This window comes from Galleria mellonella, unplaced genomic scaffold (assembly GCF_026898425.1).
Source record: "Galleria mellonella isolate WM207_F2 unplaced genomic scaffold, CSIRO_AGI_GalMel_v1 utg352, whole genome shotgun sequence".
Taxonomy (NCBI): Eukaryota; Metazoa; Arthropoda; class Insecta; order Lepidoptera; family Pyralidae; genus Galleria; species Galleria mellonella.
In genome coordinates, this window is record NW_026442084.1 from 6925719 (window position 1) to 6939252 (window position 13534).

At 35.6% G+C, this 13534-nt stretch overlaps 1 long non-coding RNA gene across 1 annotated transcript in view; it reads right to left on the reverse strand.

Annotated features, from left to right (window-relative positions):
* Window positions 1–616: 616 nt before the first annotated feature.
* Window positions 617–13534, reverse strand: part of LOC128201133 (uncharacterized) — a 65947-nt gene continuing 53029 nt past the window's right edge. The window contains exon 3 of the long non-coding RNA XR_008253087.1: window positions 617–6967. This is a non-coding gene — a long non-coding RNA (uncharacterized LOC128201133). The remainder of the gene's footprint in view (window positions 6968–13534) is intronic.

Consider the following 13534-nt stretch of genomic DNA (forward strand, 5'->3'; position numbering starts at 1 on the left):
TTTTTCTGGATTTCCTGACCAGTAACTGAACATTATGTCAATTTTATATGCCTTTTATATTATATATCCGCGCACTATGTACTTTTTATTATAACAGATTGTGAATTGTTACCAGAGGGAGACTTTGTACAAAAGTTGATTGCTTGGGTACCTCTGTCCCATTCGTGTTTCTACCGTGAAGCAGTTGTGTTTGCATGGCTGTGTTTCGATTTGAAGGGCGTGAATTTACAGGGTACAGAGGAATAACACCTGAGTTCTCAGGAGTGGCAACGCATGGGGGGTATCATGGGTGAAACAGTATACTCTGTTATGTCCATGGTACTGCTCATGTCTATAGGCGACGGTTACCACTTTCCATCCGTGGGCCGTCAGCTTGTTTGCCATTCTAAGTTGTATAAAAAAAATCTTTGTTGGGTTTTCACGATACAGGTTCGCCTAGTGTGAGGCCCATTGTATCTTGTGACTGTAAATTTGTTTTTGTCAAAAATTTTTTTTCTTTTCAACCGACTTCGAAAGAGAAGATTTTCAATATTCATATAAAAAAAAATGTTTTTAATAAATTAGTTCTTTTATTCTTATAAAAACAAAACAAAATTATTTTTATCATTTATATTAACATTAGTAGAAGGATTTTACGCTTTTTGCCAATTTTATGTGTATATTTTGTTTTATCGGAAAAGTTAACTCCCACGTTGCATTACAAACAAAATACAGTCAAATTCGATTACAAAATATCAATAGTATTTACTAACTCGACTTCTTAGAAAGCGAACGGCGAACATTGAAATCTGCGGTTGGATTAAGTAACTAAATTGCTAACAATTCATATTTGAAACAATTGATTAAAATTGTTTATTTTGTGGTAAACAATGCACCATTACCGTACATTACAAAGACCGCGTGGTCTCGGCATAGAATAAGCCACCCCTTCCTTTCCCGGGGGTGTCGTAAAAGGGAAAGCGAAGAATGGACGGCAGCGTCTCTCTTAAAACATCTCCAAAGCCTAACTGCGGTTGCCAGTCGGCCTGCCAAGCGTGGGTACTACTAGCAAAATCCCCTGAGGGAGGCTTAAGTTCAGCAGTGGACAATTAAAAGCTGATATGATGACGATGATGAATGGACCTATTAAAGAATTTCAGTTAAAATACTGGTCTATCGCCCATAAAGTTAGGCAGAAACAATGGAACGCCAATTTTCCTGCTAAAGAAGCCATAAAAGAAAGTAAAAGAAAAAAATGAAAAGAACAGAATTTGTCGTATGCACAAATTAAAAAAGAAATAAAAAAACATAATAACAACAGGTCTTCGTCCCGTGCTTTGCGTGATATACATAAATAAATAGTGATTGCTTTAAAACAAATCCGTCTCTTAAAAGATCCGGGTAATAGAATATTTATTTTACTTTGAGCATACGGTTTACAAACACCAATAAGGTTACATTCACTCCAGTTCTCTTAATATTAGTCCGAGATACAGCCACTAACTTACGTAGATATAAGACTTTTTAATGAAACTTGATTTAAATGAAAGATGAGCTAAAATGTAATAAAATATACCCAAGTATAATGGGTGAAAATAAAATAGTGACTCCGCCTGCGTTATCAGAATACACTGGCAAAGCAAAAATGAGAGATAATAGGCAAGAATGAAGTAGGTCAGATGGTCCATCGTGACAAATTCAACAATAAAAAACCATGATGGTTTCATATGGTAACATATGGTATATTGTTAGAAGTAGAGATTTTAAACTCCATTACTAACAATCCCTTTCCCTCCAATGTGCCCCAGTTGTTTGTCCTCAGTTAGTTGCAACCTAGAATTGTTAGAAGCCAACCCTTATTTACAGGCAACCTTATTTTGTCATATAGACAAGAATAAACTTCCAATTAGTTTAATTGAATAGAAATCAGTAAGTTTAATCAAATACAACCGATTTTCTGTAACTACATCACAATCATCTAGGACTACATATTAGATGCTAGCAACCCTTACTCACGACCATTTTTTATATTTTGTAAATCTTTTTCGTATCGAAAACTATGATGACTTTAACATATTTACCACAATTATTTCCTATTTTCATCTGGCAACTCTGCGTCAGAATTATATTTTCGCTTATCTTTCATTTAAACTAAGTTTCATTAAAAAGTCTCATACCTACAGAAATTAACAACGGGATCTTATACTATACAGACAATTCTAATGTCATGGACGGCATTTTATATTTAGTGGGATAAAAGCGGGTGTCTATTTCTGTAGCGCGCGAAATAACTCGGTTCTAGTTAGGGTTTGTAAAGGGCAACACAGTATTGGGGAACTTTTAAACATACTATTTAATAGCGTAGCGTATGTTACTTGAACGACTCTTAAACTAGGCGGAGCAAATTTCTTTAGTTGGAAGAAGAGATCGTTAGTAATGGGGATAAGTGGCCCCTTATAAAATATAGCCTATATTGATAGCAGACTGAATCCAGTTGACCTTTATCCAGTTGACCTTTATCCAGTCCCCTCTGGAGATCATCATGATGATTACAATGGGCAATGTGACCTGTATTCATTCTTATCAGTCGTCACCCATTACTGTCTCGCCATCATACACCAATAGCACAAGCAGGGTTACTATTCCATTATCATTGTATTTGTCTCAGATTATTATATACGTATATGTATGAATTTGTATGTATGTATACATTATATGTATTTAAAAACGAACAGAGTTTCGTGCCTCCAGTCATAATGTTTATAATTACTCTTCTCCATCCAAAGGTTGCCTGGAAGAGATCGCTCTTAAGGATAAGGCCGCCCATTCTTTTCTTAGTGTAATATCTTCTTGTAATTATTTATATTTATAATAAATTTACTATTGTAATTTTATGGAGGAAACAGTTTATGTAGGAAGTATGCAAGCAGGTTGTATCTGAATTTGGTAGGGTAACATTTTCTATACACTAGCCTGCTGTGAATTGATAATTTTATCACTCCTTCTATGTAATTACTTGTTCTTAGGGCGACGCTTACTGCCTTCCATCAGGTGGGCGGTCATGTTGTTTGCCATATATAAATGTGTCATAAGAAAGCTATATAGTTATTTTACTGATTTAGGCATTGTCTTGCGGACATTTTGATACAGAATGCATCAAAATGTTTGGGTGTACAAAGATTGACACTTGACTCCGAATCTAATAATTTGCCTGAAGATGCCTCTTTAGAAGTAAAACACGTGTCGCAAAACGTGCGTGAACAAAATGGCAGTCAGAGATTGACGGCTAATATGTAAAGTAACAAAATAAAATCAAATAACCACTTGCACAATAGACTCAATACTAGGAGCACATAGATCCTTGAAGGTCGTTACTACAACTAAAAAGGTTTTATTCCAATTAAATACAGGCATTGCATCGAGTTTCATATACTAGGCTCACATAAGTAATTGAGAGTTACAAATCTCAATACCACAGCCTAAAATAAGTCGAGTCATAATTCGATGCTTTCGAAAAAAGGCAGTTTGATGTCTTACAAAATTGGCACACTGTTTATATTAAGGGATAGCTACATATTCATCTCCGGGGCCGACGTTGCCTTTCCACTTGCGAAAATTGAATTTTGCCCTTGTAATTTTTCATATTGGGCGCTCAGTAATGTCTTGTCAAACAATGCGTCTTAGGAAATGATATTTTTTCCACTTGCCAAGTATACGTTTTGGAGATTAGAAAACGTTGATGCCTATTATATTCAAATGTAACATAATATTATTCATAAATTCGTAAATTTCGGTTTCCGTTTATCTTTATCTTTATTATAATTATTTTGTATAAACCGTTAACAGTCCACTGTTGAACATAGGTCTTTTTCATAAGGGACAGTTTTTAATTAGTTACCACGTTTGTCAGGCAGATTAGCAATTACAGTTAGTTTTACCATAGGGAGACTTTGTACAAAAGTCGATTGCTTGGGTACCTCTGTCCCATTCGTGTTTCTACCGTGAAACAGTTGTGTTTGCATGACTGTGTTTCGGTTTGAAAGGTGGGATATGGCGTGAATTTACACGGTACAGAGGAATAACATCTGAGTCCTCAGGAATAGCAACGCATGGGGGGTATCATGGGCGAAACAGTACACTCTGTTATGTCCATGGTACTGCTCATGTCTATAGGCGACAGTTACCACTTTTCATCAGGTGGGCCGTCAGCTTGTTTGTCATTTTGAATTGTATAAAAAAAAAAGATTTTGGTGATGTTTTAAGAGGGACGCTGCTGCCCATCCCTCGACCATTAGTCCTTTAGTCACCTCCTACGACACCCACGGAAAAGAAAAGATAATTCGTTCGTATGGATCAATAATTTTCATTATGTTCCCACTGCTCTCCGTGTACTCCCACTTATGGATTATTTATTTATTGATTTAAACTTTATTGGTCAACAAAATGTGGTATAAAATTAGTTGCTACATGTTTGGACTTATCAATGTTTTACACAATAACATCATTTATTTGATATCGGTAAAATATCGTTAGAAAATCAATATTGAACGATATGAAATATCTCAAATACAGTAAGCGACGCCTGCGATGTTTCATTCGTCTTCATGTTGAGATGCTGCCAAAAAATATTAATCTACTTCCAAAAATACTTTTAATGAGAGATCGATCCGTGAAGGCTGAGTCGCTTGGTCCAAGACATACGCTTTGGAGTTTATGAACAAGTCGAGGTCTTTTTTTTCATGGATGATTATGGAACGGCAATATCGCTTCCGCTGTCGGTATACGCTGGACGGTACATATTTTGCCCTGCAATGCATTTCAGGTCGTCACTCCATCTAGTGGGAAGGTCATCCTGTACTGCGTCAGAAAAGTTAGCTTTTAAAACTAAATTTCTATATTTTAACACCTCTAAGTCCCGGCATAGAATAGGCCATCTCTTCCTTTCGTGTGGGTGTCGTAAGTGGTGACTAAGCGAGGGCGAGGGATGAGCAGCAGCGTCCCTTTAAAAACAACTCTAAAGCTTAACTGCGATTGCCAACCCGCCAGCCAAGCGTGGCAGCTACTGGCAAAACCCCCCAAAGAAAGGCTTATGTTCAGCAGTGGGCAGTTAGAGGCTGATATGGTGATGATGAGGAATACTTCTAAATCATAATTAGTTATATATTAATTATATATTTAGGGTATTTAAGAAAGTCACATCCCTATAAATATCGTAATACCGTCCAATCGCGTAATATTCTATCGATTCCCCTGACATAAGATGAACAGACAAATGGTCGGCCCCAGTCCAACGTCTACCGCGTAACACTCTGCAACGGGTTGCTGTTGTGTGCCTATTTACTGTGTGGAGAACTCGTGAACCCCCTGGACATTCCCTATTATCTTTCCCAAGTGTCGCGAGTGTTTGTTTACCTAACATATATAGTGTGGTTTTCACGAGTGGACCAGAATAGATCAGCGCCATTGTGACATTCACGTGGCGTGACTTCCTGAATCCTTGTGCATCCTGAGCGTGTACCGCTTACGCTAAATCTGCAGTCAAGGTGAGTCCGTACCATTTTGAGATACAAACTTCTTTTATGGGATCTTTTTCGCTTCCACTTGTGCTAACATATATTAAATCGGCCACTTTCCTTAACATAGGGTTAATCTATAATGTTAATCAAGCAAAATTCCCATATCACGATGTCTGTTCACGCTAATCTAAGCACGATTGATTTAAGCGGAATTTTCCAATTATGTATTGTTTACTCCAACTTAGTGATAGAATAGTTTTATCTTGATAAGAAGATAATTTAAAACTTTTTTTTACAAAAATAAAGTTTTGATAAACTTTCTATGGGACCAATCCTGAAATAAAAAAGAATTTTCCAAATTGCTTTATAACTGACAAAGTTTTGAGGTAATAAACTTAAAAAACAATATCACCGAATTTTGTCCGAATTTTTGGAATTTGGAACCGAAAATATGGTCCTTTTTTTTTAAGTCGGTTGCAAAAACGGACCCATTAGATGGCGGTGAGGAGCAAAACAACGATTTGTCAGCCAGTACGTTTTATAATTCAGTAAGAAGCCTTTATAATATGGGATTAGCTCGTAATCTCCGGGCCCTATCCTGTCCATCACGGCTCACGGGGGACTAGTGTGGGTCTGTTAGTATTTTTTTGCGGTCTCACAGATCTTTTTTGCGGTAAACCTTATTTCGCCGTACAAATTGCCAACACTCTGTAAACGTATTGCTTTATATATGTATGTATATATATTCCCCGGATAAATTGTAGAACTAACAACTTATTTAGTATACCTTTTTTTTATTTCTTGTAATTGTTTATATTTTTAATAAGTTTACTATTGTAATCTTTTGGAGGAAACAATAAAAAGTATCTATCTATCTTTTTTACACACGAATTACTTGAGTACCTAATCTTATAAAAGCCTGCAATTATTATAACCAGCAGTTCCTCTCTTTAGACGTATTCAGAGAAGATTTAATCTTATATAAAAAAAACACGTTAGGATCTTCGGACAAACTCCGTCTTCAGTCTTATATTGATAGAACGTCTCCATACAAAAGATTTACCAAAAACAGGTCAATTCTTTTATCCATGTGTGCGTGAAAAGGGTTGCCATAATGTTATTTATTACCATTATACATTTACTACTCAGTATATGGACAAAATTATATAATATTAATTAATTCACCAAAACCAGTTTTTTTTTTTTTAATTTAAAATTAAACTAATGAACTGAAATAAAATTTTTATTGGACCAATCTGTAAATATATCTTTTTAGAAAAAAATAATTCTCCTAAATGGTTTACAACTGACAGAATTGAGAGGTAACAGACATAAAAAAAAATCGAAATAATCTCCTTATTTTTCAAGTAGGTTAAAAATAACTTAATGTCTTCACGTAGTGAATTTTCAAAGCTTACCCTCATATCTTCAAATAACAATCATTCCATAACCGATGAATAAAGCCACAGTTCCTGGAAAGAAAAAAGAAAATACGTTATTTCCATTATTAATATTATAGTAGCAGAGGTGAGATGGTAACCCCGCGCTATCGGTATACGCTGGCGGGACACCAGTGTAGATGACGATGAAAGCAGGTCAGTTAGCTCATCGTGACGAATTCCACTAGAATTAACCATGACGGTTTCCAGGGGAAACCGCGTGGAGGTCAACCTAATAAGGTGTATTGCTAGCAATAGATCAGTCCATAGACCCTATTACTAACAATCCCTTTCCCCCTGCAACGTATGAGGTATATCATATTATAGTTATTCTGTAATGTTCCTAGTAGGGGGTAGGTGGATAATGTATAGTAATACCTATATAATGTTGAAGGATGGGATAAACTCATCTACAGCGGTGGCAGACAACGGGCAAGACTCATTATGGATGCCTTAACTGGACATATGCCAATAAGGCATATACTACACAAGACGGGTCTATCTTCGGACACACTGTGCAGACTGTGCGGGGAGAAATCGGAATCCATGGAACACTTGATGTGCAACTGCGATTCGTTGGCAAGTATGCGTATGAGTCTACTGGGAACGGCTTATCCAGAGCCAGGGGACTACAGATATCTTAAACCGCGGGATATCGTTAAGGTAACACAAAAGATCTATGAAATGATGGTATAAGGCAGGGGGAAGCACAAAAGATCCGTATGGGTCGACGTGCAACAGCTTAACTGACCCCATATGCGAATATAAGATAAGATAATATCTACAATTGACGTAGTAAAGAACATACAAAACATCGGTTTCCCAATATATAATATCGAAATATAGCATCAGATCAAAGTTAATACAAATGTCCGACTTGGACTTAAGGATCGTCACATACCTCTCTAAAATTTTGTCATTTTGGCTAACGTAAAGTTTTGCCAGACTATTTTGACAGAGAGAAAAGAGAAGAGGGATTTTGTGCCAGACAAACATACTCGTGCTAGACGTCACATACTTTTTGCTGTATCTAAGGCAAATCAAATTTGCTCTATCACGCACCTGCGCCATGTGTGCCCTGGTATAGAATTAGCCACCCCATCCTTTCCCGTAGGTGTCCTAAGAGACGACTAAAGGAGGGCGAGGGATGGGCAGCAGCGTTCCTTTTAAAACATCCTCAAAGACCTAACTGCGGTTGACAACCGGCCTGCCAAGCGTGGCAGCTACTGGTAAAACTCCCTTTATGGGAAGACTTATGTCCAGCAGTGGACAGTAGCAATGCGATGGTTACATTCATCAGATCAAATCAGTCGTCAGCTTACTACACTATAGTCGTTTAGAGAACTATTATTTTTACACCCAATAAAATCGATCCAGATAAAAAAAAATAAGGGCAACTGGCAACATTCTCTTAAAATAATTCAGCTGGCATGTGTAAAAACTCAATTACGCTGCGCCGGCGCCGCGCCTTTGATATCGTCTGATTAGACGCAGGCGTTGTCAGTGAAAATAGCACAGTTTGTAGTTACAGACAGATGTTTACTTTACCAGGAATTTTGGATGGAAACACTGTTTTATTAGATATAAAATATTGGCAATGAACGTGATGGAAAGATAGAGTAGAGTAGATGGGAATAGGTCCTTGAACTCGAACGTTCGCCATTCAATCTTTTTTTTATATAAATTCATTTATTTATAAGAAACATGGTAAGTATATAAATGTTAACAATAAATATAAGTCCACATATTTCGCCTACAAGACATGCAAAACTGTAGAAACACGAATGGGACAGAGGTGTCCAAGCAAACGGCTTTTGTACAAAATCTTCCTGTGATAAATCTGTAAAACTGAAAATCGGCATCAATATGACGACTAATTGCTATCTGGAACCCCATCTGATAGTCAACAGGTAATGCGGTCCAAATATGAAAATTGCTATCAGAAGATTTATTTATTATTTACACACTAGCCGTATGAACCTGGCATGAAATGTGCCACCCCTTTCTTTCCCGTGGGTAAGAGGTAACTAATGGAACTTATTGATAGAAGGATGAACAGCAGCGTATCTCTTAAAACGTCATCAAAGCCTAACTATAGTTGCTAACTTGCCTGCCAAGCGTGGCAACTATTAGCGACCCTCCATATATATGCCCAGCAGTGGACAGTTAATGGCTGATGTAATAATTAAAAAATAATAATTTAGAGACATCCTGTGACAATTTCAACAAAACTTGTTTACATTGTGTATTGTATTTAAACCAAATTTATTTATAAACAGACATATTTCCTGTTATTTATACATAAAAAGTATTTTTTTATAACTGTAAACGTACAGCCAGTTTCTCGAAATGGAAGATGAATACAAAATATAATAGATTTTTCGAATAGCTAAGAAACAAAGGGATAAATATTCAAAAGCTCGCTATCGTGGCATAATGAACCTCCCTTTACAGCAGTGTTTCTCAAAGTGGAAAATAATATGAATTGGGCAGTCGGGGGATCCAAGCGTTTGTACGCTTGAGGCAATAAGGAATAATTGTAGTCCGAATGTATAATTCATCCATGTATAATTCCAGACGGTGAAATGTATAATTTATTTAATAATTTACTGAATTTTAATAATAGGGGACAAAATTTGAAACGATTGTAAATTATTAAGTAGTATTAAACTAGGGACTGTTAGTACCATAATATATAGATGTATATTGTAACTAAAATATATAATATCTATATATCTTAGTTACAATATGTTTATACTGGTCCAATAACGAATATTTTAAAAGTCTCTTATTCGAAAAATAACACTGGACTGACTGAACAGACTTTTAATATATTTGAAAATAGATATCTAACCGATATGGGCAATATCGATATAGGTGTTGACCTTTTTACCGATATATAGATATTGGAACGATACTGATATTACTCATGCCTAATACAAACCTCTCTTTGCCTTTACAAATATTTTTTTCTAGTTAATGTTCTACGTAATATTCGTTTCAATCAATTGTCAACCAATTTTAAACGGAATTTTGTAAATTTATATTTTACGTTTCAACTTCAGAGATAATTTTTATACCGATAAGTGAAAATGGAGTCGATAGATGGCGGTACGATACACATGACAACGGTTATCGGATCAGCTAGTTTATAATATAAAATGAATATCTATGAAATTGCTTTTATAAGCATGCGCATTAATATTATAATATATTTATATATACTCGTTAAAACTGCCACATTGTTATACGTCTTTAGTAATTCTATTAATATAATAAAAGCAATAGTTTGTAACGATTGATGGATGTTTATTGCTGGACAGATTTCAATAAAATTTGATATACGGATAACTTACATCTTAACTTAGCACATAAGATATTTTATATACTCATTCACGCGGTTGAAGCCATGTGATACAGCTAGTAATAAATATAAATCCAAAGGAAAGTTTTCTATTTGACAATACCAGTATTAATATATTTTTATCTAAAAATTTATAAAAGTTTGAGAACCACTGTCCCAAAAGCTTCCAACACGACTACCCCACGACGATCCCTAGGGACCCCGCACGAGCCTGCTTCCGTACGATAGGCAACCAATTTATTCGTACGCCTCAAAAGGTTTGAAGTTAAAAGAAATAGGAATAAAGTCATATATATGCTATAAATGCATCTATAATTAATAATAGTACTCCACACACCATAGCTATTCCCCGTTCCTTTCTTAAGATGACCTCCCCCCTCTTTTTGTCTCATATGTGACCATTTGAAAAAAGAATTTTCTATTTTAGGTAACAAACAAAGATACGACCCGTCTGATAATAATCAATTACCGTAGCTTATAGCCACCTGCGACGCCAGAATTTTTTTAATCGATGATAAGGAAATTGGAAAAAAAAAACTACGAGTATAAAGGGTATCATGAGCAATACAGTATACTCTGTTATGTCCATGGTACTGCTCATGTCTAGAGGCGACGGTTACCACTTTCCATCAGTTGGGCCGTCAGTTTGCCGTTCTAAGTTGTTTAAAACGAAACACGGTAATCTCGTCAACTCGGAACTAATTTTCACAACTATTTTAGAAAGAAAGAAAGATTTTATTCATATATTTAGAAACCTAGATAAAGGACTAACTCCTGTAACTCCTGTATTAGTCCTATTTCAATACTGTAACGTTAAATCTACCATTTTTATTAGCAGGGAAACTACTTGTTATACGACAGGAAATGCAACTAAATATGGCAAACAAGCTGACGGTCCAACCGAAATAATAGTAATTTTGACCAGCTTAGCATTGCAACTGTCTTCCCTCGAGGCACCGGACCCCAAAACTTCTTGCAGTTACCGCCAATCATTTCTTGAGTACGAAACAATAGTTTATTTTGGGAGACATAACTGTCAGTAACCATTCGGCGCCCGAATTCTGTCCAAACCGTGAACAATGGTCTTCAAATGTTTGTCTCAATAATGATGTTTCCTTTATCACCTTTTATAGACGACTGGCTTCAGCTTGCGACTTCGAATGCGTGGATTTTGGCCTACTAATGCCAATGTCCGAAATAAAATTTTGGGCTTCATCAATCCAGGATTTAATTTACTAGTGTACTAATTTTTGTTCGTATTCTTTCAGTCTTTACTGAATAATCCAGACATAGAATGGGCCACCCCTTCCTTCCCCGTGGGTATCGTAAGAGGCGACTAAACAAAAAGTCTAAAAAAAGTCCCTCTTAAAATATCACCAAAGCCTAACTGCGGTTGCCGACCTCAAGATGTGGTAATCAATCAAACAAATACCATATACTTAAACTATTTAGATGGAACAAAAATTAAAAACAGTAAGTCTTTTCACTTGCTCAAATAAATAACCGGCGATAGACTGTCAAATACGTAATAACGCTTCTACATAAACCCCAATAAATTCTCAATTATAAACTATCGATATGGCTTCTCTCTCACAGTTTAAAACATGAAAGACTCCTTAAAACAATTTCAATACAGTATATTTTCACTATGTCGCAACTATTTTGGGAGCATTTCATCCAATTAAGTGGCCTAAATCAATTTAGAGGGTGCGTACCCGTTCACCCGTTCATAAAGGGTCACTTAAAAGAAACCCTTCGACCTTTTGTTGCTATATGTATATAAAAAAAAACTATTTCGCATAGTTTTCGTGGGAAATTATACGAGTCGAAGGCGTAAGAAAAAGTTTCGTCCAGATAGGACTTTTAAACATTTCCTGCTTTGTTACTTTGTAATGTTACACTATGTAGTTACATTACTTATAATGATAATATCTAAGTTGGGAAGAACTAAAGTAACTTAATTTTAAGACTTACTTTCTTATAAATATAAATCCTCCTAATATCGTCATCATCATCATCTCAGCCATATTATAACTGTGAATAATTAAATTAATCTTGGGAATAAGATAGATGCTGTAGAGATAAGAGCTCTGAGAAATATGTGTGGTATTTCATTAAAAAAATAGAGTCAGAAACAGTGTGATTAGACAGAAGTGTGGACTGAAAGACGATGTAGTGACAAACATCGAAAAAGGAATGTTACGTTGGTTTGGTCATTTGGACAGGATGGATAAAAGAAGAATTACGAAAGAGATATATCGAGCAAGAATGAATGGATATGTCAGTAGGGGCCGCCCTAGATGGACATTATGTTACCCAAATAGATGACGTGCTGAGGTAGTGCCAAATTAAAAGTACCGATAACCGACAAGCGTGTATGAAAAGATTGATGAATGTGGAAGAAGCGAGAGGTTTGTTTGAATCGAAGCATTTGGCGTTCCATTGTTTCTGTCTACCCCAATATGATACAGACCTGACAATAATGTATTTCAAACTTTCACAGAGACAGAAGTAATACATTTAGAAGTATCTGTGGCAGAGAAAAAATTGCTTTTCATTTCTGCCACCAGATATCGTTATGTCAAATTTGTATCAAGCCGTGACATGATGTATGAAATATGGCATTATTAAATTGTATCACATTCGCTGTACACGAGATTTTATTTCGCATCCGAGCAATATCTTCGAGAGATTACCCAGAGCGTTCATAACGATCTTTACCACTGATATGAATTTAAATAGATGTCGCAAGTACATATTGCTTCGGAGAAAAGTAATCTCACAAAATAAATGCATTTACCTAACTCCGCAAAAAAAAAAACTACTTTATGAACACATACTAGAATAATATCCAAGTATATAATAATAATACATATATACTCGAAAGATATTAAAGAAAAATTAATGTGAGGGTTTTTAATAAGAACAATAGAAGGCAAAACAATTATAATTGTCAGAAATTTTGTCTGTCTGTTTGTTCGGACGTCACGTAAAAACTACTGCACGAACTTGGATGTAATTTTCACAGTTGTATTCCGAATAACTCAAACACTGGTATATGTTTTATCTTGATACATCATTTAAAAATGGTTTATTTTATGATTTTCCGGCTTCTGAAGTCCACGCCTACAAAGTAGCAAGCGAAAAGCTAATTATAAATATTTGAATTTATAACTTGAAATAGCATATTTAAATACAGATTCTGCTTCTTAAAGAGCAGTATCTTTTTTCTATAT